Source organism: Heterodontus francisci, chromosome 7, assembly GCF_036365525.1.
Source record: "Heterodontus francisci isolate sHetFra1 chromosome 7, sHetFra1.hap1, whole genome shotgun sequence".
Classification (NCBI taxonomy): Eukaryota; Metazoa; Chordata; class Chondrichthyes; order Heterodontiformes; family Heterodontidae; genus Heterodontus; species Heterodontus francisci.
Genome location: NC_090377.1, coordinates 494627 through 516952, shown reverse-complemented (window position 1 = coordinate 516952; position 22326 = coordinate 494627). Strand labels below are relative to the sequence as shown.

The following is a 22326-nucleotide window of genomic DNA, read 5'->3' as shown; positions in this document are numbered from 1 at the left end:
TAAACATCGCTATCGTACCTGCTTCCACCACCTCCCCCGGCAGCAAGTTCCAGGCACTCACCACCCTCTGTGTAAAGAACTTGCCTTGCACATCCCCTCTAAACTTTGCCCCTCTCACCTTAAACCTATGTCCCTGAGTAACTGACTCTTCCACCCTGGGAAAAAGCTTCTGACTATCCACTCTGTCCATGCCGCTCATAACTTTGTAAACCTCCATCATGTCGCCCCTCCACCTCCGTCGTTCCAGTGAAAACAATCCGATTTTATCCAACCTCTCCTCATAGCTAATGCCCTCCAGACCAGGCAACGTCCTGGTAAACCTCTTCTGTACCCTCTCCAAAGCCTCCACGTCCTTCTGGTAGTGTGGCGACCAGAATTGCACACAATATTCTAAGTGTGGCCTAACTAAAGTTCTGTACAGCTGCAGCATGACTTGCCAATTTCTATACTCTATGCCCCGACCAATGAAGGCAAGCATGCCGTATGCCTTCTTGACTACCTTATCCACCTGCGTTGCCACTTTCAGTGACCTGTGGACCTGTACGCCCAGATCTCTCTACCTGTCAATACTCCTAAGGGTTCTGCCATTTACTGTATACTTCCCACCTGCATTAGACCTTCCAAAATGCATTACCTCACATTTGTCCGGATTAAACTCCATCTGCCATTTTTCCGCCCAAGTCTCCAACCGATCTAGAACCTGCTGTATCCTCTGACAATCCTCATCACTGTCCGCAACTCCACCAACCTTTGCGTCGTCCGCAGACTTACCAATCAGATCAGCTACATTTTCCTCCAAATCATTTATATATACTCCAAAGAGCAAAGGTCCCAGCACTGATCCCTGCTGAACACCACTAGTCACATCCCTCCATTCAGAAAAGCACCCTTCCACTGCTACCCTCTGTCTTCTATGACTGAGCCAGTTCTGTATCTATCTTGCCAGCTCCCCTCTGATCCCGTGTGACTTCACCTTTTGTACCAGTCTGCCATGAGGGACCTTGTCAATGGCTTTACTGAAGTCCATATAGATAACATCCACTGCCCTTCCTTCATCAATCATCTTCGTCACTTCCTCAAAAAACTCGATCAAGTTAGTGAGACACGACCTCCCCTTCACAAAACCATGCTCTCTCTCACTAATAAGTTTGTTTGTTTCCAAATGGGAGTAAATCCTGTCCCGAAGAATCCTCTCTAATAATTTACCTACCACTGACATAAGGCTCACCGGCCTATAATTTCCTGGATTATCCTTGCTACCCTTCTTAAACAAAGGAACAACATTGGCTATTCTCCAGTCCTCTGGGACCTCACCTGTAGCCAATGAGGATGCAAAGATTTCTGTCAAGGCCCCAGCAATTTCTTCCCTTGCCTCCCTCAGTATTTTGGGGTAGATCCCATCAGGCCCTGGGGACTTATCTACCTTAATGCTTTGCAAGACACCCAACACCTCCTCTTTTTTGATAATGAGATGACTGAGACTATCTACACTCCCTTCCCTAGGATCATCATCCACCAAGTCCTTCTCTTTGGTGAATACTGATGCAAAGTACTCATTTAGTACCTCGCCCATTTCCTCTGGCTCCACACATAGATTCCCTTCTCTGTCCTTGAGTGGGCCAACCCTTTCCCTCGTTACCCTCTTGCTCTTTATATAATGGGGCAAGATAAGATAGGTCTGGAAGAGATGTAAATGGGGAAAAGCAGAATCATCACCAAAAGCTGCCATCCAGAAAAAATGGTGGCAGAGGTTACGATCTGAATGTTTGAACTCAATGCTGAGTCCAGAAGGCTGTCAGTGCCTAATCAAAAGATGAGGTGCAGTTCCTTGAGTTAATGTAGAGCTTCATTGGAAAAGTGTAGGAGGCCAAGAACAGAATGGTCAGAGTGGGAGTGGGGCAGATAATTAAAATGACAGGCAACTGGAAACTCAGGGTCATGCTTGTGGACCGAACAGAGGCTTTCCGCAAAGCCATCACCCAATCTGTGTTTGTTTTCCTCATTGTAGATAAGACCGCATTGTGAACAGCGAGTATTGTACACTAAATTAAAAATAGTACAAATAAATTGCTTTTTTACCTGGAAGCAGTGTTTGGGGTCTTGGTTGGTGGAAAGGGAGGAGCTACATGAAGTGAAGCGACGTGAGTTTTGTTTGCACTGGAGTGCTGACTTGGGTTGCATTAGAGTGTTAAAGTGGAAGTTTGGTGACTGAGGGAGCTCGGTGATGAGGGAGCGAGGTGCTCCTTTCATTTCCCACCGGTCCTCAGAGTGAGGGGAGCTGAGAGTTTCCAAAGAGAACAGCTGACTGGTGAGTAAGTCCTGGTGGGTATTTTTCAAAGTGGATTGAATTGTAAGTCATTGTTTTAGCAAGACTTAGTTGTTTTTTTTAATTATAATCTTCTAAAGTTTTAAATTTAAATGGTTTAGACATGGCAGGAGAGCTTGAAGCCATGGTTCGCTCCTTTTGCTGCATGTGGGAATCTGGGAACATTTCCAGTCCCTGGGACCAGCATGCGTGCAGGAAGTGTGTCCAGCTGCAGCTCCTGGAAGCTCGGGTTTCAGAGCTGGAACGGTGGCTCGAAACACTGTGGAGCATCCACGGGTCTGAGAGCATTGTGGATAGCACGTATAAAGAGGTGGTCACACCGCAGCTGAAGGGACTTGAGGAAGGAAGGGAATGGGTGACCACCAGGCAGTCCAAGAGAATCAGGCAGGTAGTTCAGGAGTCCCCTGGGGTCCCGCTTGCAAATCGGTATTCCATTTTGGAGGCTGATGAGGGTGGTGCCTCCAGGGAGTGTGGACAGAGCCAAGCTTCAGGCACCGCAAGCAGCCTGTCTGCACAGGAAGGGGGAAAGAGAGGAAGAGCAATAGTAATAGGGGATTCTATAGTCAGGGGAACAGATAGGCGCTACTGTGGCTGTCAACGTGACTCCAGGATGGTGTGTTGCCTCCCTGGTGCCAGGGTCCGGGATGTCACTCAGCGGCTGCAGGGCATCCTGAAGGGGGAGAGTGATAAGGCAGAGGTCATGGTACATGTTGGTACCAATAACATAGGTAGAAAGAGGGATGAGGTTTTGCATTAAGAATTCAGGGAGTTAGGCAGTAGACTAAAAAGCAGGACCTCTCGGATTGTAATCTCTGGATTACTCCCAGTGCCGCGTGCTAGCGAGTATAGAAATAGGAGAATAGCACAGATGAATGCTATCCCTAATTAACTCAAACCACTTTAAGTGTCCGTTGATATTTTCCCTGATTATTATTTCTAAAACCTTGCCCACCATTGATAAACTAACTGGCCTGTAGTTAAGAGGACTGTCCTTACACCCTTTCTTGAATAATGGTGTCACATTTGCCACTCTCCATTCCTCTGCCAGAGGTGCCAGAGGACTGGAGAACAGCTAATGTGGTCCCACGATTTAAGAAAGGTTGTAGAGATAAGCCAGGGAACTATAGACCAGTGAGTCTCACATCAGTGGTAGGGAAACTATTGGAGAAAATTCTGAAGGAGAGAATCTACCTCCACTTGGAGAGGCAAAATTTGATTAGGAATAGTCAGCATGGATTTGTCAGAGGGAGGTCATGCCAAACAAATTTGATTGAATATTTTTAGCATGTGACCAGGTGTGTAGATGAGGGTAGTGCAGTTGATGTAGTTCACATGGATTTCAGCAAAGCCTTTGACAAGGTCCCACATGGGAGACTTGTCAAGAAAGCAAATGCACACGGGATACAAGGTAACTTGATCAGGTGGATTCAAAATTGGCTTAGCTGTAGGAGAGAGAGTGATGACAGAAGGCTGTTTTAGTGACTGGAAGCCAGTGTCCAGTGGCGTACCACAGGGATCTGTGCTGGGTCCCCTATTGTTTGTCATTTATATAAACGACATAGATGACTATGGGGGGGGCTAGGATCAGTAAGTTCACGGATGACAAAGATTGGCTGAGTGGTTAACAGTGAGGTGGAGTGTCTTGGGTTACAGGAAGATATAGACGGGATGGTCAAATGGGCAGAAAAGTGGCAGATGGAATTTAACCCTGAAAAGTGTAAGGTGATACACTTTGGAAGGAGTAATGTGACATGGAAGTATTCAATGAATGGCCTAACACTGGGAAGTTCCGAGGAGCAAAGGGACCTTGGCGTGTTTGTCCATAGATCTCTGAAGGCAGAAGGGCAGGTTAATAGGGTGGTGAAAAAGGCATATGGGACACTTGCCTTTATCAATCGAGGCATAGATTACAAAAGCAGGGAGGTCATGTTGGAGTTGCACAGAACTTTGGTAAGGCCACAGCTGGAGTACTGTGTGCAGCTCTGGTGGCCACATTACAGGAAGGATGTGACTGCATTGGAAGATGTGCAGAGGCGTTTGACCAGGATGTTGCCTGGGATGGAACATTTAAGCTATGAGGAGAGGTTGGATAGGCTTGGGTTGTTCTCGCTGGAGCACAGAAGACTGAGGGGTGACCTGATCTAGGTGTACAAGATTAAGGAGCATGGACAGGGTGGATAGGGAGCAGCTGTTCCCCTTAGTTGAAAGGTCAGTTACGAGGGGTCACAAGTTTAAGGTGAGGGGCGGGAGGTTTAAGGGGGATTTGAGGAAGAACTGTTTTACCCAGTGGGTGGTGACGGTCTGGAATGCCCTGCCTGGGAGGGTGATAGAGGCAGGTTGCCTCACATCCTTTAAAAAGTACCTGGACGAGCACTTGGCACGTCATAACATTCAAGGCTATGGGCCAAGGTAAATGGGATTAGGTAGACAGGTCAGGTGTTTTAATGCATCGGTGCAGACTCGATGGGCCGAAGGGCCTCTTCAGCACTGTATTATTCTGTGATTCTGAACCCCAATGCTTTGTTTGATCTGTTTATGGCCTTATTAACCTGGATTTCTACTTTTAATGATTGGTGTATCTGTACTCACAGATCCCTTTGCTCTTAAAGAACATAAGAAATAGAAGCAGGAATAGACTACACAGTCTGCTGAGCCTGCTCCGCCGTTCAATATGATCATGGCTGTCCTTGGGCTTCAACTGCACTTTCCCGCCTGCTCCCCATATTTCTTGATTCGCTGAGAGACCAAAGATCTGTCTATCTCAGCCTTAAATATATTCTATGATGGCGCATCCACAACTCTCTGGGGTAGAGAATTCCAAAGATTCAAAACCTTTTGAGTGAAGAAATTTCTCCGCATCTCCCGCAGGGGGATGGGAACCAAATGAGGAGTTGAGTGGACAGTAAGGAGGTAGTAACTAAAGCCAGTAAGGAACTAGATAATGAAGTCAGCGTGACTAGGGGAAAGAGTAGGCAGGGAGCAGATGATGAGCGCAAAGGGACTGGTGGTCTGAGGTGCATTTGTTTTAATGCAAGAAGTGTAGTAGGTAAGGCAGATGAACTTAGGGCTTGGATTAGTACCTGGGAGTATGATGTTATTGCTATTACTGAGACTTGGTTGAGGGAAGGGCACGATTGAAAACTAAATATCCCAGGATATTGATGCTTCAGGCGGGATAGAGAGAGAGGTAAAAGGGGTGGAGGAGTTGCATTACTGGTCAAAGAGGATATCACAGCTGTGCTGAAGGAGGGCACTATGGAGGACTCGAGCAGTGAGGCAATATGGACAGAACTCAGAAATAGGAAGGGTGCGGTAACAATGTTGGGGCTGTACTACAGGCCTCCCAACAGCGAGCGTGAGATAGAGGTACAAATATGTAAACAGATTATGGAAAGATGTAGGAGCAACAGGGTGGTGGTGATAGGAGATTTTAATTTTCCCAACATTGACTGGGATTCACTTAGTGTTAGAGGTCTAGATGGAGCAGAATTTGTAAGGAGCATCCAGGAGGGTTTTCTCGAGCAGTATGTAAATAGTCCAACTCGGGAAGGGGCCATACTGGACCTGGTGTTGGGGAATGAGCCCGGCCAGGTGGTTGAAGTTTCAGTAGGGGACTACTTTGGGAATAGTGATCACAATTCCGTAAGTTTTAGAATACTCAAGGACAAAGACGAGAGTGGTCCTAAAGGAAGAGTGCTAAATTGGGGGAAGGCCAACTATACCAAAATTCGGCAGGAGCTGGGGAATGTAGATTGGGAGCAGGTGTTTGAAGATAAATCCACATTTGATATGTGGGAGGCTTTCAAAGAGAGGTTGATTAGCATGCAGGAGAGACATGTTCCTATGAAAATGAGGGATAGAAATGGCAAGATTAGGGAACCATGGATGACAGGTGAAATTGTGAGACTAGCTAAGAGGAAAAAGGAAGCAAACATAAGGTCCAGGCGGCTGAAGAAAGACGAAGCTTTGGAAGAATATCGGAAATGTAGGACCAATCTGAAACGAGGAATTAAGAGGGCTAAAAGGGGTCATGAAATATCTTTTGCAAACAGGGTTAAGGATAATCCCAAAGCCTTTTATTCATATATAAGGAGCAAGAGGGTAACTAGAAAAAGGATTGGCCCACTCAAGGAAAAAGGAGGAAAATTATGCGTGGAGTCAGAGAAAATGGGTGAGATTCTAAACGAGTACTTTGCATCGGTATTCACCGAGGAGAGGGACATGACGGATGTTGAGGTTCGGGATCGATGGTTGATTACTCTAGGTCAAGTCGGCATAAGGAGGGAGGAAGTGTTGGGTATTCTAAAAGGCATTAAGGTGGACAAGTCCCCAGGTCCGTATGGGATCTATCCCAGGTTACTGAGGGAAGCGAGAGAGGAAATAGCTGGGGCCTTAACAGATATCTTTGCAGCATCCTTAAACACGGGTGAGGTCCCGGAGGACTGGAGAATTGCTAATGTTGTCCCCTTGTTTAAGAAGGGTAGCAGGGAAAATCCAGGTAATTATAGACCGGTGAGCTGCTGGAGAAGATACTGAGGGATAGGATCTATTCCCATTTGGAAGAAAATGGGCTTATCAGTGATAGGCAACATGGTTTTGTGCAGGGAAGGTCATGTCTTACCAACTTAATAGAATTCTTTGAGCAAGTGACAAAGTTGATTGATGAGGGAAGGGCTGTCGATGTCATATACATGGACTTCAGTAAGGCGTTTGATAAGGTTCCCCATGGTAGGTCGATGGAGAAAGTGAAGTCGCATGGGGTCCAGGGTGTACTAGCAAGATGGATAAAGAACTGGCTGGGCAACAGGAGACAGTGAGTAGCAGTGGAAGGGAGTTTCTCAAAACTGAGACGTGTGACCAGTAGTGTTCCACAGGGATCCATGCTGGGACCACTGTTGTTTGTGATATACATAAATGATTTGGAGGAAAGTATAGGTGGTCTGATTAGCAAGTTTGCAGATGACACTAAGATTGGTGGAGTAGCAGATAGTGAAGGGGATTGTCAGAGAATACAGCAGAATATAGATAGATTGGAGAGTTGGGCAGAGAAATGGCAGATGGAGTTCAATCCGGGCAAATGCGAGGTGATGCATTTTGGAAGATCCAATTCAAGAGTGAACTATACAATAAATGGAAAAGTCCTGGGGAAAATTGATGTACAGAGAGATTTGGGTGTCCAGGTCCATTGTTCCCTGAAGGTGGCAACGCAGGTCAATAGAGTGGTCAAGAAGGCATACGGCATGCTTTCCTTCATCGGACGGGGTATTGAGTACAAGAGTTGGCAGGTCATGTTACAGTTGTATAAGACTTTGGTTCGGCCACATTTGGAATACAGCGTGCAGTTCTGGTCGCCACATTACCAAAAGGATGTAGATGCTTTGGAGAGGGTGCAGAGGAGGTTCACCAGGATGTTGCCTGGTGCTAGCTATGAAGAGAGGTTGAGTAGATTAGGATTATTTTCATTAGAAAGACGGAGGTTGAGGGGGGACCTGATTGAGGTGTACAAAATCATGAGGTATAGACAGGGTGGATAGCAAGAAGCTTTTTCCCAGAGTGGGAGATTCAATTACTAGCGGTTACGAGTTCAAAGTGAGAGGGGAAAAGTTTAGAGGAGATATGCGTGGAAAGTTCTTTACGCAGAGGGTGGTGGGTGCCTGGAACGCGTTGCCAGCAGAGGTGGTAGACGCGGGCACGATAGCGTCTTTGAAGATGTATCTAGACAGATACATGAATGGGCAGGAAGCAAAGAGATACAGACCCTTAGAAAATAGGCGACATGTTTAGATAGAGGATCTGGATCGGCGTAGGCTTGGAGGGCCGAAGGGCCTGTTCCTGTGCTGTAATTTTCTTTGTTCTTGTTCTTTGTTCTCAGTCCTAAACGATCAGGCCCTTATCCTGAAACTGTGTCCCCTTGTTCTCGATTCCCCAGCCAGGGGAAACAACCTCTCAGTATCTACCCTGTCAAGCCCCATCATAATCTTGAATGTTTCAATGAGATCACCTCTCATTCTTCTAAAAGCCAGAGCATTTCGATCCAATTTATTCAGCCTCTCATCACAGAGCAACCCTCTCATCCCAGGCACCAATCGAGTGAACCTTCGCTGTACTGCCTCCAATGCAAGTGGAGACCAAAACTGCACACAGTATTCCAGGTGTGGTCTTGCCAAAGTCTCCCACAATTGTTGAAAGATTTCTTTATTCTTATACTCCAATCCCCTTGCAATAAAGGCCAACATGCCATTTGCTGTACACATAGAACATAACAGCGCAGTACAGGCCCTTCGGCCCTCGATGTTGCGCCGACCTGTGACTCCATCTGACCTACACTATTCCATTTTCATCCATATGTCTATCCAATGACCACTTAAATGCCCTTAAAGTTGGCGAGTCTACTAATGTTGCAGGCAGGGCGTTCCACGCCCCTACTACTCTCTGAGTAAAGAAACTACCTCTAACATCTGTCCTATATCTACCACCCCTCAACTTAAAGCTATGTCCCCTCGTGTTTGCCATCACCATCCGAGGAAAAAGACTCTCACTATCCACCCTATCTAACCCTCTGATTATCTCATATGTCTCTATTAGGTCACCTCTCCTCCTCCTTCTCTCCAACGAAAACAACCTCAAGTTCCTCAGCCTTTCCTCGTAAGACCTTCCCTCCATACCAGGCAACATCCGAGTAAATCTCCTCTGCACCCTTTCCAAAGCTTCCACATCCTTCCTGTAATGCGGTGACCAGAACTGCACGCAATACTCCAGGTGCGGCCGCACCAGAGTTTTGTACAGCTGCAGCATGACCTCGTGGCTCCGAAACTCGATCCCCCTACTAATAAAAGCTAACACACCATATGCCTTCTTAACAGCCCTATTAACCTGGGTGGCAACTTTCAGGGATTTATGTACCTGGACACCAAGATCTCTCTGCTCATCTACACTACCAAGATTCTTCCCATTAGCCCAGTACTCTGCATTGCTGTTACTCCTTCCAAAGTGAATCACCTCGCACTTTTCCGCATTAAACTCCATTTGCCATCTCTCAGCCCAGCTCTGCAGCCTATCTATGTCCCTCTGTAACCTACAACATCCTTCGGCACTATCCACAACTCCACCGACCTTCGTGTCATCCGCAAATTTACTAACCCACCCTTCTACACCCTCATCCAGGTCATTTATAAAAATGACAAACAGCAGTGGCCCCAAAACAGATCCTTGCGGTACACCACTAGTAACAAAACTCCAGGATGAACATTTGTCATCAACCACCACCCTCTGTCTTCTTTCAGCTAGCCAATTTCTGATCCAAAGCTCTAAATCACCTTCAATCCCATACTTCTGTATTTTCTGCAATAGCCTACCGTGGGGAACCTTATCAAACGCCTTACTGAAATCCAAATACACCACATCCACGGCTTTACCCTCATCCACCTGTCTGGTCACCTTCTCGAAAAACTCTAAGGTTTGTGAGGCACGACCTACCCTTCACAAAACCGTGCTGACTATCGCTTGTAATGTTCTAATTCTAATTCTAATGAACTTATTCTTTTCAAGATGATTATAAATCCTATCTCTTATAACCTTTTCCAACATTTTACCCTCAACCGAAGTAAGGCTCACAGGTCTATAATTACCAGGGCTGTCTCTACTCCCCTTCTTGAACAAGGGGACAACATTTGCTATCCTCCAGTCTTCCGGCACTATTCCTGTCGACAATGACGACATAAAGATCAAGGACAAAGGCTCTGCAATCTCCTCCCTGGCTTCCCAGAGAATTCTAGGATAAATCCCATCTGGCCCAGGGGACTTATCTATTTTCACACTTTCCAAAATTGCTAACACCTCCTCCTTGTGAACCTCAATCCCATCTAGCCTAGTAGTCTGTATCTCAGTATTCTCCTCGACAACATTTTCTTTCTCTACTGTAAATACTGACGAAAAATATTCAAATAACGCTTCCCCTATCCCCGAAGAAGGGTCACTGACCCAAAACGTTAACTCTGCTTCTCTTTCCACAGATGCTGCCAGACCTGCTGAGTGAATCCAGCATTTCTTGTTTTTGTTTCAGATTTCCAGCATCCGCAGTATTTTGCTTTTATATTAGCTTCCCCTATCTCCTCTGATTCCACACACAACTTCCCACTACTATCCTTGATTGGCCCTAATCTAACTCGAGTCATTCTTTTATTCCTGATATACCTATAGAAAGCCTTAGGGCTTTCCTTGATCCTATCCGCCAATGACTTCTCGTGTCCTCTCCTCGCTCTTCTTAGCTCTCCCTTTAGATCCTTCCTGGCTAGCTTGTAACTCTCAAGCGCCCTAACTGAGCCTTCATGTCTCATCCTAACATAAGCCTTCTTCTTCCTCTTGACAAGCGCTTAAACTTCTTTAGTAAACCACGGCTCCCTCGCTCGACAACTTCCTCCCTGCCTGACAGGTACATGCTTATCAAGGACACGCAGTAGCTGCTCCTTAAATAAGCTCCACATTTCGATTGTGCCCATCCCCTGCAGTTTCCTTCCCCATTCTACGCATCCTAAATCTTGCCTAATCGCATCATAATTTCCTTTCCCCCAGCTATAATTCTTGCCCTGCGGTATATACCTGTCCCTGCCCATCGCTAAGGTAAACCTAACCGAATTGTGATCACTATCACCAAAGTGCTCACCTACATCTAAATCTAACACCTGGCCGGGTTCATTACCCAGTACCAAATCCAATGTGGCATCGCCCCTGGTTGGCCTGTCTACATACTGTGTCAGAAAACCCTCCTGCACACACTGGACAAAAACTGACCCATCTAAAGTACTCGAACTATAGTATTTCCAGTCAATATTTGGAAAGTTAGTCCCCCATAAAAACTACCCTGTTACTCTCGCTCCTGTCGAGAATCATCTTCGCTATCCTTTCCTCTACATCTCTGGAACTATTCGGAGGTCTATAGAAAACTCCCAACAGGGTGACCTCTCCTCTCCTGTTTCTAACCTCGGCCCATACTACCTCAGTAGACGAGTCCTCAAACGTCCTTTCTGCCGCCGTAATACTCTCCTTGATTAACAATGCCACACCCCCCCCTCTTTTACCATCTTCTCTGTTCTTACTGAAACATCTAAATCCCGGAACCTGCAACATCCATTCCTGTCCCTGCTCTACCCATGTCTCCGAAATGGCCACAACATCGAGATCCCAGGTACCAACCCATGCTGCAAGCTCACCCACCTTATTCCGGATGCTCCTGGCATTGAAGTAGACACACTTTAAACCAAGTTCTTGCTTGCCAGTGCCCTCTTGCGTCCTTGTAACCTTATCCCTGACCTCACTACACTCAACATCCTGTACACTGGAACTACAATTTAGGTTCCCATCCCCCTGCTGAATTAGTTTAAACCCCCCGAAGAGCACTAGCAAATCACCCCCCCAGGATATTGGTACCCCTCTGGTTCAGGTGAAGACCATCCTGTTTGTAGAGGTCCCACTTACCCCAGAAAGAGCCCCAATTATCCAGGAAACCAAAACCCTCCCTCCTGCACCATCCCTGCAGCCACGTGTTCAACTCCTCTCTCTCCCTATTCCTCGCTTCGCTAGCACGTGGCACGGGCAACAACCCAGAGATAACAACTCTGTTTGTTCTCGCTCTTAGCTTCCACCCTAGCTCCCCAAATTTCTGCCTTAAATCCCCATCTCTCTTCCTACCTATGTCGTTATTGCCTATGTGGACCACGACTTGGGGCTGCTCCCCCTCCCCCTTAAGGATCCCAAAAACACGATCCGAGACATCACGAGCCCTGGCACCTGGGAGGCAGCACACCAACCGTGAGTCTCTCTCGTTCCCACAGAACCTCCTATCTGTTCCCCTAACTATGGAGTCCCCAATGACTAATGCTCTGCTCCTCTTCCCCCTTCCCTTCTGAGCAACAGGGACAGACTCTGTGCCAGAGACCTGTACCCCATTGCTTACCCCTGGCAAGTCTCCCCCCCCAACAGTATCCAAAACGGTATACCTGTCGTTGAGGGAAACGGCCACAGGGGATCCCTGCACAGCCTGCTGGTTCCCTCTCCTTCCCCTGACGGTAACCCATCTACCTACTTCTTTTACCTGAGGTGTGACTACCTCCCTATAACTCCTCTCAATAACCCACTCCGCCTCCCGAATGATCCGAAGTTCATCCAGCTCCATTTAGACACTTATTTTCCAAGCAGTGTGTAACCTCCTTACTCTTTCAACCAAAATGCACAACCTCACAGTTATAGTGAAATTAATTTGGGATTTACACATCAACTCTGCAAGGGTATTAATATCATCCTGCATTTTGCTGCAGATAATTCTATGTTAGTTGTGTGCATGGGATCAGGTGATTGCAAAGGAGCATAAACTGGTAGATGGAGTTCAACGTGGAGAAGTGTGAGGTCAGCAACTTAGAGAGGAAGGAATGGACGGAAGATAGAAAGGAAGGACGGAACAGAAAATAATGAAGAATGCTGGACTGGAAAAAGGCAAACTTCAGTGAGATAAGGGAATTCCACACAGAATTCAAATTAACTGGGAAAGCGAAACTAAATTGGCAGGAGGATGGGCACCAGCATATAGATGTAGAAGAGGAATAAGGTGCATAATGTAGGAGTGTTAGACAGTACTAGAGAAGGGAGTAGATCCGTATTAGGAATGCAAAGACAGGATTACATTGCATGTGTGTAAATGCACAAAGTGTGGTGAATAAGGTTGGTGAGGTACAAGCACAAATAGCAGTGTGGGAAATATGATGTAGTGGCAATAACGGAAAAGTGGCTTAAAAATGGCAGAGGACTGGGCACTTAATATTTAAGGATATAAAGTGTAGAGGTGAAGTGGGGCTTATTAGACAAAAATGGTACATACGAATGTTGAACACAGGAAATAGGAGCAAAAGTAGGCCATTAGGCCCCATGAGCCTGCTTTGCATTCAACTAGATCATGGCTGATCTTCTACCGCAATGCCATTCTCCCGCACTATCCCCATATCCCTTGATGCCTTTAATATGTCGAGATCTCTGTCTTGAACACACTCAGTGAGTGAGGCTCCACTGCCCTCTGGGGTAAAGAATTCCAAAGATTCACCACCCCCTGGGTGAAGTAATTGCTCTTCATGTCAGTCCTAAATAGCTATCCCTTGTTCTGAGACTGTGTGCCCTGTTTCTAGACACCCTCCAGCTAGGGGAAACATCATTCCTGCATCTATCCTGTCAAGCGGTGTAAGAATTTTGTATGCTTCAATGAGATCACCTCTCATTCTTCTAAACTCCAGAGAATACAGGCCCAATCTCCTCAACCTCTCCTCATAGGACAATCCTGCCATCCCAAGAAATGGTCTGGTGAACCTTCGTTGCACTTCCTCTCTAGTAAGTATATCCTTCCTTAGGTCAGGAGACCAAAACTGTACACAGTAATCCAGGTGTGGTCTCACCAAGGCTCTATCCTGCAAGACATCTTTACTCCTGTACTCAAATCCTCTTGCAATAAAGGCCAACATACAATCTGCCTTCCCAATTGCTTGCTCTACCTGCATGTTCGCTTTCAGTGACTCATGAACAAGGACATCAACACTGCCCAATCTCTCACCATTTAAGAAATACTCTGCATTTCTGTTTTTTCTACCAAAGTGGATAACTTCACATTTTTCACATTATATTCCATCTGCCATGTTCTTGCCCACTTACTCAGCATGTCTAAGTCCCCTTGAAGCCTCTTTGCATCCTCGTCACAACAAACATTCCCACCTCTTTTTGTGTCTTCAGCAAACTTGGAAATCTTACATTTTGTCCTCACATCCAAATCATTGATCCATATTGTGAACAGCTATGGCCCAAGCATCGACCCTGGTGATGCCCCACTAGTCACAGCCTGCCAACCTGAGAATGACCTTTTTTCCTGCTTTCTGTTTTCTGTCCGTAAACCAATTCTCAATCCCATGCACTCTAATTTTGTTTACTAACCTGTTGTGTGGAACCTTATCGAATGCCTTCTGAAAATCCAAATACACCATGTCCATTCATTCCCACTTATGTATTCTGCAAGTTACATCCTCAAAAAACTCCAACAGGTTTGTCAAACATGATTTTCCTTTCATAAATCCATATTGACTCTGCCTAATCCTAACATTATTTTCTAAGTGTCCAGTTATCACATCCTTTACAATAGATTCTAGTATTTTTCCTACCACTGTTGTCAGACTAATTGGCTGTAGTTGCCTGTTTTCTCTCCCCTTCCTTTCTTAAATAGTGGTGTTACATTTGCTACCTTCCAATTTGCAGGAACTGTTCCAGATTCTATAGAATTTTGGAAGATGACCACCAATGCATCCATAATCCCTACAGCCACCTCTTTCAACACTCTGGGATGTAAATCATCAGGTCCAGGGGATTTATCAACTTTTAGTCCCATTAATTTCTCCAGTAATACTTTTTTTTTTACTAATACTGCTGTTTGTCATTTTTATAAACGACCTGGATGAGGGTGTAGAAGGGTGGGTTAGTAAATTTGCGGATGACACGAAGGTCGGTGGAGTTGTGGATAGTGTCGAAGGGTGTTGTAGGGTACAGAGGGACATAGATTGGCTGCAGAGCTGGGCTGAGAGATGGCAAATGGAGTTTAATGCGGAGAAGTGTGAGGTGATTCACTTTGGAAGGAGTAACAGCAATGCAGAGTACTGGGCTAATGGGAAGATTCTTGGTAGTGTAGATGAGCAGAGAGATCTTGGTATCCAGGTACATAAATCCCTGAAAGTTGCTACCCAGGTTAATAGGGCTGTTAAGAAGGCATATGGTGTGTTAGCTTTTATTAGTAGGGGGATCGAGTTTCGGAGCCACGAGGTCATGATGCAGCTGTACAAAACTCTGGTGAGGCCGCACCTTGAGTATTGCGTGCAGTTCTGGTCACCGCATTATAGGAAGGATGTGGAAGCTTTGGAAAGGGTGCAGAGGAGATTTACTAGGATGTTGCCTGGTATGGAAGGAAGGTCTTACGAGGAAAGGCTGAGGGACTTGGGGTTGTTTTCGTTAGAGAGAAGGAGGAGGAGAGGTGACTTAATAGAGACATACAAGATAATCAGAGGGTTAGATAGGGTGGATAGTGAGAGTCTTTTTCCTCGGATGAGGATGGCAAACATGAGGGGACATAGCTTTAAGTTGAGGGGTGAAAGATATAGGACAGATGTCAGAGGTAGTTTCTTTACGCAGAGAGTAGTAGGGGCGTGGAACGCCCTGCCTGCAACAGTAGTAGACTCGCCAACTTTAAGGGCATTTAAGTGGTCATTGGATAGACATATGGATGTAAATGGAATAGTGTAGGTCAGATGATCGGCGCAACATCGAGGGCCGAAGGGCCTGTACTGCGCTGTAATATTCTAATACTAATTCTAATTTCATTTGGTAGTACAGAACCTAGGTATTGATGAAAGCGGAGACATTTTGTCGAAGCTTTAGACTCTGAGTCTATTTACCAACCAATCAGCACGGTCTTCTCATACAGTATAAATTTGTTGCTTTCCTTAGATTGGTATTCTTGCGATTTGTCCTGATGAGTGCATGATGAAAAGCTTCGACAGAATGTCTCTGTTTTCAGTAATACTAATTTCTCTCAGTTCCCCATTCTCGCTAGTCCCTTGGTTCTCTGGTATTCCTGGGAGGATTTTTGTATCTTGCTCCTTGAAGACAGATACAAAGTATTTGTTTCGTTTCTCTGCTACTTTCTTATTCCCCATTATAAATTCTCCTGTCTCTGCCTGTAATGGGCTCACATTTTTCTGTGCTAATCTTTTCCTTTTTACATACCTGTAGAAGCTTTTACAATCCGTTTTTATGTTTCTCGCTAGTTGACTTTCATATTTTATTTTCCCTTTCTTTCTCAGTTTCTTGGGCCTCCTTTGAATTCTAAAATGCTCCCAATTCTCTGGCTTACGACATTTTTTCACAACTTCATAAGTCTCCAATACAATCTTTAACTTCTATTCTTAGCCACGGTTTGACAACTTTTCCTGTTGGGTTTTTGGTAATATATGCTTAGAGGTGCAGGACAAGGCTAATATACTTAATGAGTGCTTTGTATCAATGTTCACTAAGGAAATGGAGGCTGACAAAATATCAGTGGAAGCAGAGAGAGTAGAGACAATGGTTAAAATAAAAATTGAGAAGGGGGAGGTACTAAAAAGACTGGTTAAGCTTAGGTTAGATAAGTCACCTGGTCTGGATGGCTTGCATCCCAGGGTGTTAAAGGAAGTGGGGATGGATATAGCAGAAGGGCTTGCAATAATCTTCCAATCTTCCTTGGATATGATGCAGGTGTCAGAGAATCACAGAATAACACAGTGCAGAAGAGGCCCTTCGGCCCATCGAGTCTGCACCGATGCATTAAAGACACCTGACCTGTCTACCTAATCCCATTTGCCAGCACTTGGCCCATAGCCTTGAATGTTATGATGAGCCAAGTGCTCATCCAGGTACTTCTGAAAAGATGTGAGGCAACCTGCCTCTACCACCCTCCCAGGCAGTGCATTCCAGACCATCACCACCCTCTGGGTAAAAAAGCTCTTCCTCAAATCCCCCTTAAACCTCCTGCCCCTCACCTTAAACTTGTGTCCCCTCGTAACTGACCCTTCAACTAAGGGGAACAGCTGCTCCCTATCCACCCTGTCCATGTCCCTCATAATCTTGTACACCTTGATCAGGTCACCCCTCAGTCTTCTCTGCTCCAGCGAAAACAACCCAAGCCTATCCAACCTCTCTTCATAGCTTAAATGTTCCATCCCAGGCACCATCCTGGTGAATCACCTCTGCACCCCCTCCAGTGCAATCACATCAAAGAACAAAGAACAGTACAGCACAGGAACAGGCCATTCGGCCCTCCAAGCCTGCGCCGATCTTGATGCCTGCCTAAACTAAAACCTTCTGCACTTCCGGAGTCCTTATCCCTCTATTCCCATTCTATTCATGTATTTGTCAAGATGCCTCTTAAACGTCTCTATGGTACCTGTTTCCACCACCTCCCCCGGCAACAAGTTCCATGCACTCACCACCCTCTGTGCAAAGAACTTGCCTCGCACATCCCCTCTAAACTTTGCCCCTCTCACCTTAAACCTATGTCCCCTGGTAACTGACTCTTCCACCCTGGGAAAAAGCTTCTGACTATCCACTCTGTCCATTCCGCTTATAACTTTGTAAACCTCTATCATGTCGCCCCTCCACCTCCGTCGTTCCAGTGAAAACAATCCGAGTTTATCCAACCTCTCCTCATAGCTAATGCCCTCCAGACCAGGCAACATCCTGGTAAACCTCTTCTGTACCCTCTCCAAAGGCTCCACGTCCTTCCGGTAGTGTGGCGACCAGAATTGCACGCAATATTCTAAGTGTGGCCTAACTGAAGTTCTGTACAGCTGCAGCATGACTTGCCTATTTTTATACTCTATGCCCCGACCGATGAAGGCAAGCATGCCGTATGCCTTCTTGACTACCTTATCCACCTGCATTGCCACTTTCAGTGACCTGTGGACCTGTATGCCCAGATCGCTCTGCCTGTCAATACTCCTAAGGGTTCTGCCATTTACTGTATACTTCCCACCTGCTTTAGACCTTCCAAAATGCATTACCTCACAATCGTCCGAATTAAACTCCATCTGCCATTTCTCCGCCCAAGTCTTCAACCGATCTATATCCTGCTGTATCCTCTGACAATCCTCATCATTATCCGCAACTCCACCAACATTTGTGCCGTCCACAAACTTACTAATCAGACCAGCTACATTTTCCTCCAAATCATTTATATATACTATAAACAGCAAAGGTCCCAGCACTGATCCCTGCGGAACACCACCAGTCACAGCCCTCCATTCAGAAAAGCACCCTTCCACTGCTACCCTCTGTCTTCTATGACTGAGCCAGTTCCGTATCCATCTTGCCAGCTCCCCTCTGATCCCATGTGACTTCACCTTTTGTATCAGTCTGCCATGAGGGACCTTGTCAAAGGCATTACTGAAGTCCAAATAGATAACATCCACTGCCCTTCTTTCATCAATCATCTTTGTCACTTCCTCAAAAAACTCAATCAAATTAGTGAGGCACGACCTCCCCTTCACAAAACCATGCTGCCTCTCGCTAATAAGTCCATTTGTTTCCAAATGGGACTAAATCCTGTCCCGAAGAATCCTCTCTAATAATTTCCCTACCACTGACGTAAGGCTCACCGGCCTATAATTTCCTGGATTAGCCTTGCTACCCTTCTTAAACAAAGGAACAACATTGGCTATTCTCCAGTCCTCTGGGACCTCACCTATAGCCAATGAGGATGCAAAGATTTCTGTCAAGGCCCCAGCAATTTCTTCCCTTGCCTCCCTCAGTATTCTGGGGTAGATCCCAACAGGCCCTGGGGACTTATCTAGCTTAATGCTTTGCAAGACACCCAACACCTCCTCCTTTTTGATAATGAGATGACTATAATTCTTCCGATAATGTGGAGACCAGAATTGCACACACTACTCCAGCTGTGGCCTTACCAAAGTTCTATGCAACTCCAACTTGACCTCCCTGCTTTTGTAATCTATGCCTCGATTGATAAAGGCAAGTGTCCCATATGCCTTTTTCACCACCCTATTAACCTGCCCTTCTGCCTTCAGAGATCTATGGACAAACACGCCAAGGTCCCTTTGTTCCTCAGAACTTCCCAGTGTCAGGCCAATCATTAAATACTTCCATGTCACATTCCTCCTTCCAAAGTGTGTCACCTCACACTTTTCAGGGTTAAATTCCATCTGCCACTTTTCTACCCATTTGACCATCCCGTCTATATCTTCCTGTAACCCAAGACACTCCACCTCACTGTTAACCACTCGGCCAACCTTTGTGTCATCCGCGAACTTACTGATCCTACCCCCCACATAGTCATCTATGTCGTTTATATAAATGACAAACAATAGGAGACCCAGCACAGATCCCTGTGGTACGCCACTGGACACTGGCATCCAGTCACTAAAACAGCCGTCTGTCATCACTCTCTCTCCTGCAGCTAAGCCAATTTTGAATCCACCTTATCAAGTTACCCTGTATCCCATGTGCATTTGCTTTCTTGATAAGTCTCCGATGTGGGACCTTGTCGAAGGTTTGCTGAAATCCATGTAAACTACATCAATTGCACTACCCTCATCTACACACCTGGTCACATGCTCAAAAAATTCAGTCAAATTTGTTAGGCATGACCTCCCTCTGACAAAGCCATGCTGACTATTCCTAATCAAATTTTGCCTCTCCAAGTGGAGATAGATTCTCTCCTTCAGAATTTTCTCCAATAGTTTCTCTACCACTGACATGAGACTCACTGGTCTATAGTTCCCTGGCTTATCTCTACAACCTTTCTTAAATAGTGGGACCACATTAGCTGTTCTCCAGTCCTCTGGCACCTCTGGCAGAGGAATGGAGAGTGGCAAATGTGACACCATTATTCAAGAAAGGGTGTAAGGACAGTCCTCTTAACTACAGGCCAGTTAGTTTATCAATGGTGGGCAAGGTTTTAGAAATAATAATCAGGGAAAATATCAACGGACACTTAAAGTGGTTTGAGTTAATTAGGGATAGCCAGCATGGGTTTGTAAAAGGCAGATTGTGCTTGACTAATCTAATTGAGTTTTTTGCTGAAGTAACAGATAAGGTTGATGATGGAAATGTGGTGAATGTTGTTTATATGGATTTTTAGAAAGCATTTGATAAGGTACCACATAAAAAGCTGGTTAACAAAATTGAGGTTCATGGAATAGGAGGGCCAGTGTCCAACTACATAAAAAAATTAGCTTAAGGACAGAAAACAGCAAGTCATAGTAAATGGTTGTTTATCAGACTGGAGGATGGTAGTCAATGGCATTCCCCAAGTCTGTGCTGGGACCAGTGCATTTTTTGCCAAATATAAATGACTTGGTTCTTGGAATACAGAGTAGAATCTCAAATTCTGCCGACAACACCAAATTTGGAGTTGCGGCAAACAGCGAGGATATGAACTGCCTGCAACAGGACATAGATAGGCTAGCGGTGTGGGCAAACAGGTGGCAGATAGAATTTAATACTGACAAGTGTGAGGTGATGCATTTTGGCAGAAGGAATAGGGAGAGCCAATATATACTTAATGGCACATTTCTAAAAAGTGTGCAGGAACAGAGGGACCTGGGATACGTATGCATAGATCTTTGAAGGTGGCAGGCCTAATTGAGAGAGTGGTTAGTAAAGCATATGGGATCTTGGGCTTCATAAATAAAATCATTGAGTAGAAAACCAGGGAAATCATGCTGAACTTTTACAAGCTCTGGTTCAGCCCCAACTCGAATATTGCGTCTAGTTCTGGTCACCACACTTCAGGAAGGATCTGAGGATCCTTGAGAGGGTGCAGAGGAGATTTATCAAAATGGTTGCAGGGATGGAGGATTTTAGTTATAAGGTTAGTTGGAAAAGCTGGGTTTGTTCTCCTTAGAACAAAGGAGATTGAGGGGAGATTTATTAGAAGTGTACAAGATCATGACAGGCTTAAATAAGTTAGACAAGGAAAAACTGTTCCCATTAACTAATGGTACAAGGACTAGGGGACAAAGACTGCAAGTTTTGGGCAAAAAATGCAGGGGGAGTATGAGGAAGCAGTTTTCTACATAGCAAGTGGTAATGACCTGGAACTCGCTGCCCACGAGACTGGCGGAAGTGGAGACGATCAATGAATTCAAGAGGAAGCTAGATGGCCACTTGAGAGAAATAGACTTGCAGGGCTACGGGGATTCAGTGGGGGAGTGGAACTGACAGGATAGCTCTGGAGAGCCGGCATGGACTCGATGGGCCAAATGGCCTCCTTCTGTGCCATAAATAGCTCTATAACAGGGGTCAAGGGATCCATAGTTAGAAATCTGTCAACATGAAATGCATATCATACAAAATAGACATATTCCTCGATGGAAAAACTGGGGCAGAAAGTATTGAATTCCTTGTATAAACAATTTAAAACGTAAAAGGGAAGTGCATAATAAAGTTAGGACAAACAACACGAAAGAAAATCATGAGGAAAATAGTGTAGTAAAGATGTGAAAATGAGCCTTGGGGGCTAGAAGGGAAGATGAAATAGAGTTAGAAGGAAAATGAAAAGAGAAAAGGGCCTTTATAGAAGTATATAAAAGATGCATCACCCTTGTACAGGAGAGAAAAATAAAGCAGGTAACTATAATCCAGTCACTGCAACATAAATTGTGGGAAATCTAAGAATCTGTAATCTGCAATAAGATTGCCACATATTTTGAATTGCATGGGCTATACAAGGATGCACAACAAAGATTTGTTAAATTTTTACTGATTCTTTCAAGGGATGTGGATGTCGCTGGCAAGGACAGCATTTACTGCCCATCTCTAATTTCCCTTGAACTGAGTGGCTTGCTAGACCATTTCGGAGGGCATTTTAAGAGTCAACCAGATTCCTGTGGATCTGGAGTCACATGTAGGCCAAACCACGAAGCAGGTTGGACTAGCTTTTTAATTCCAGATTAACTGAATTCAAGTTTCATCTGCTGTGGTGGGATTTGAACCCATGTCCCCAGAGCACTAACCTGGGCGTCAGGACTACTAGTCCAGTGACATTACTACGATGCTATCGCCTCCCCTGGTGCAGTACATCCACTGGTCCCCCTTTATCCACAGCACATTACTTCTTCAAAGAATTCCAATAAATTCATTAAACATGATTTCCCTTTCACAAAACCATGTTGACTCTGCCTGATTACCTTCAATTTTTCTAAATGCCCGAATATAATGTCTTTAATAATAGCTTCTAACATTTTCCCGATGACAGATGTTCAGCTAACTGGCCTGTAGTTTCCTGCTTTCTGTCTCCCTCCCTTTTTGACTAAAGGAGTTACATTGGCCTTTTTCCAATCTAATGGAACCTTCCCCAAATCTAGGGAATTTTGGAAAATCAAAGCCAACGCATCAACTGTCTCTCTAGTCACTTCTTTTAACACCCTAGG

At 45.3% G+C, this 22326-nt stretch overlaps 1 protein-coding gene across 1 annotated transcript in view; it reads right to left on the bottom strand.

Annotated features, from left to right (window-relative positions):
• xrcc5 (X-ray repair complementing defective repair in Chinese hamster cells 5) overlaps nt 1-22326 on the bottom strand; it is a 388719-nt gene that overhangs the window by 119965 nt on the left and 246428 nt on the right. The window lies entirely within an intron of this gene.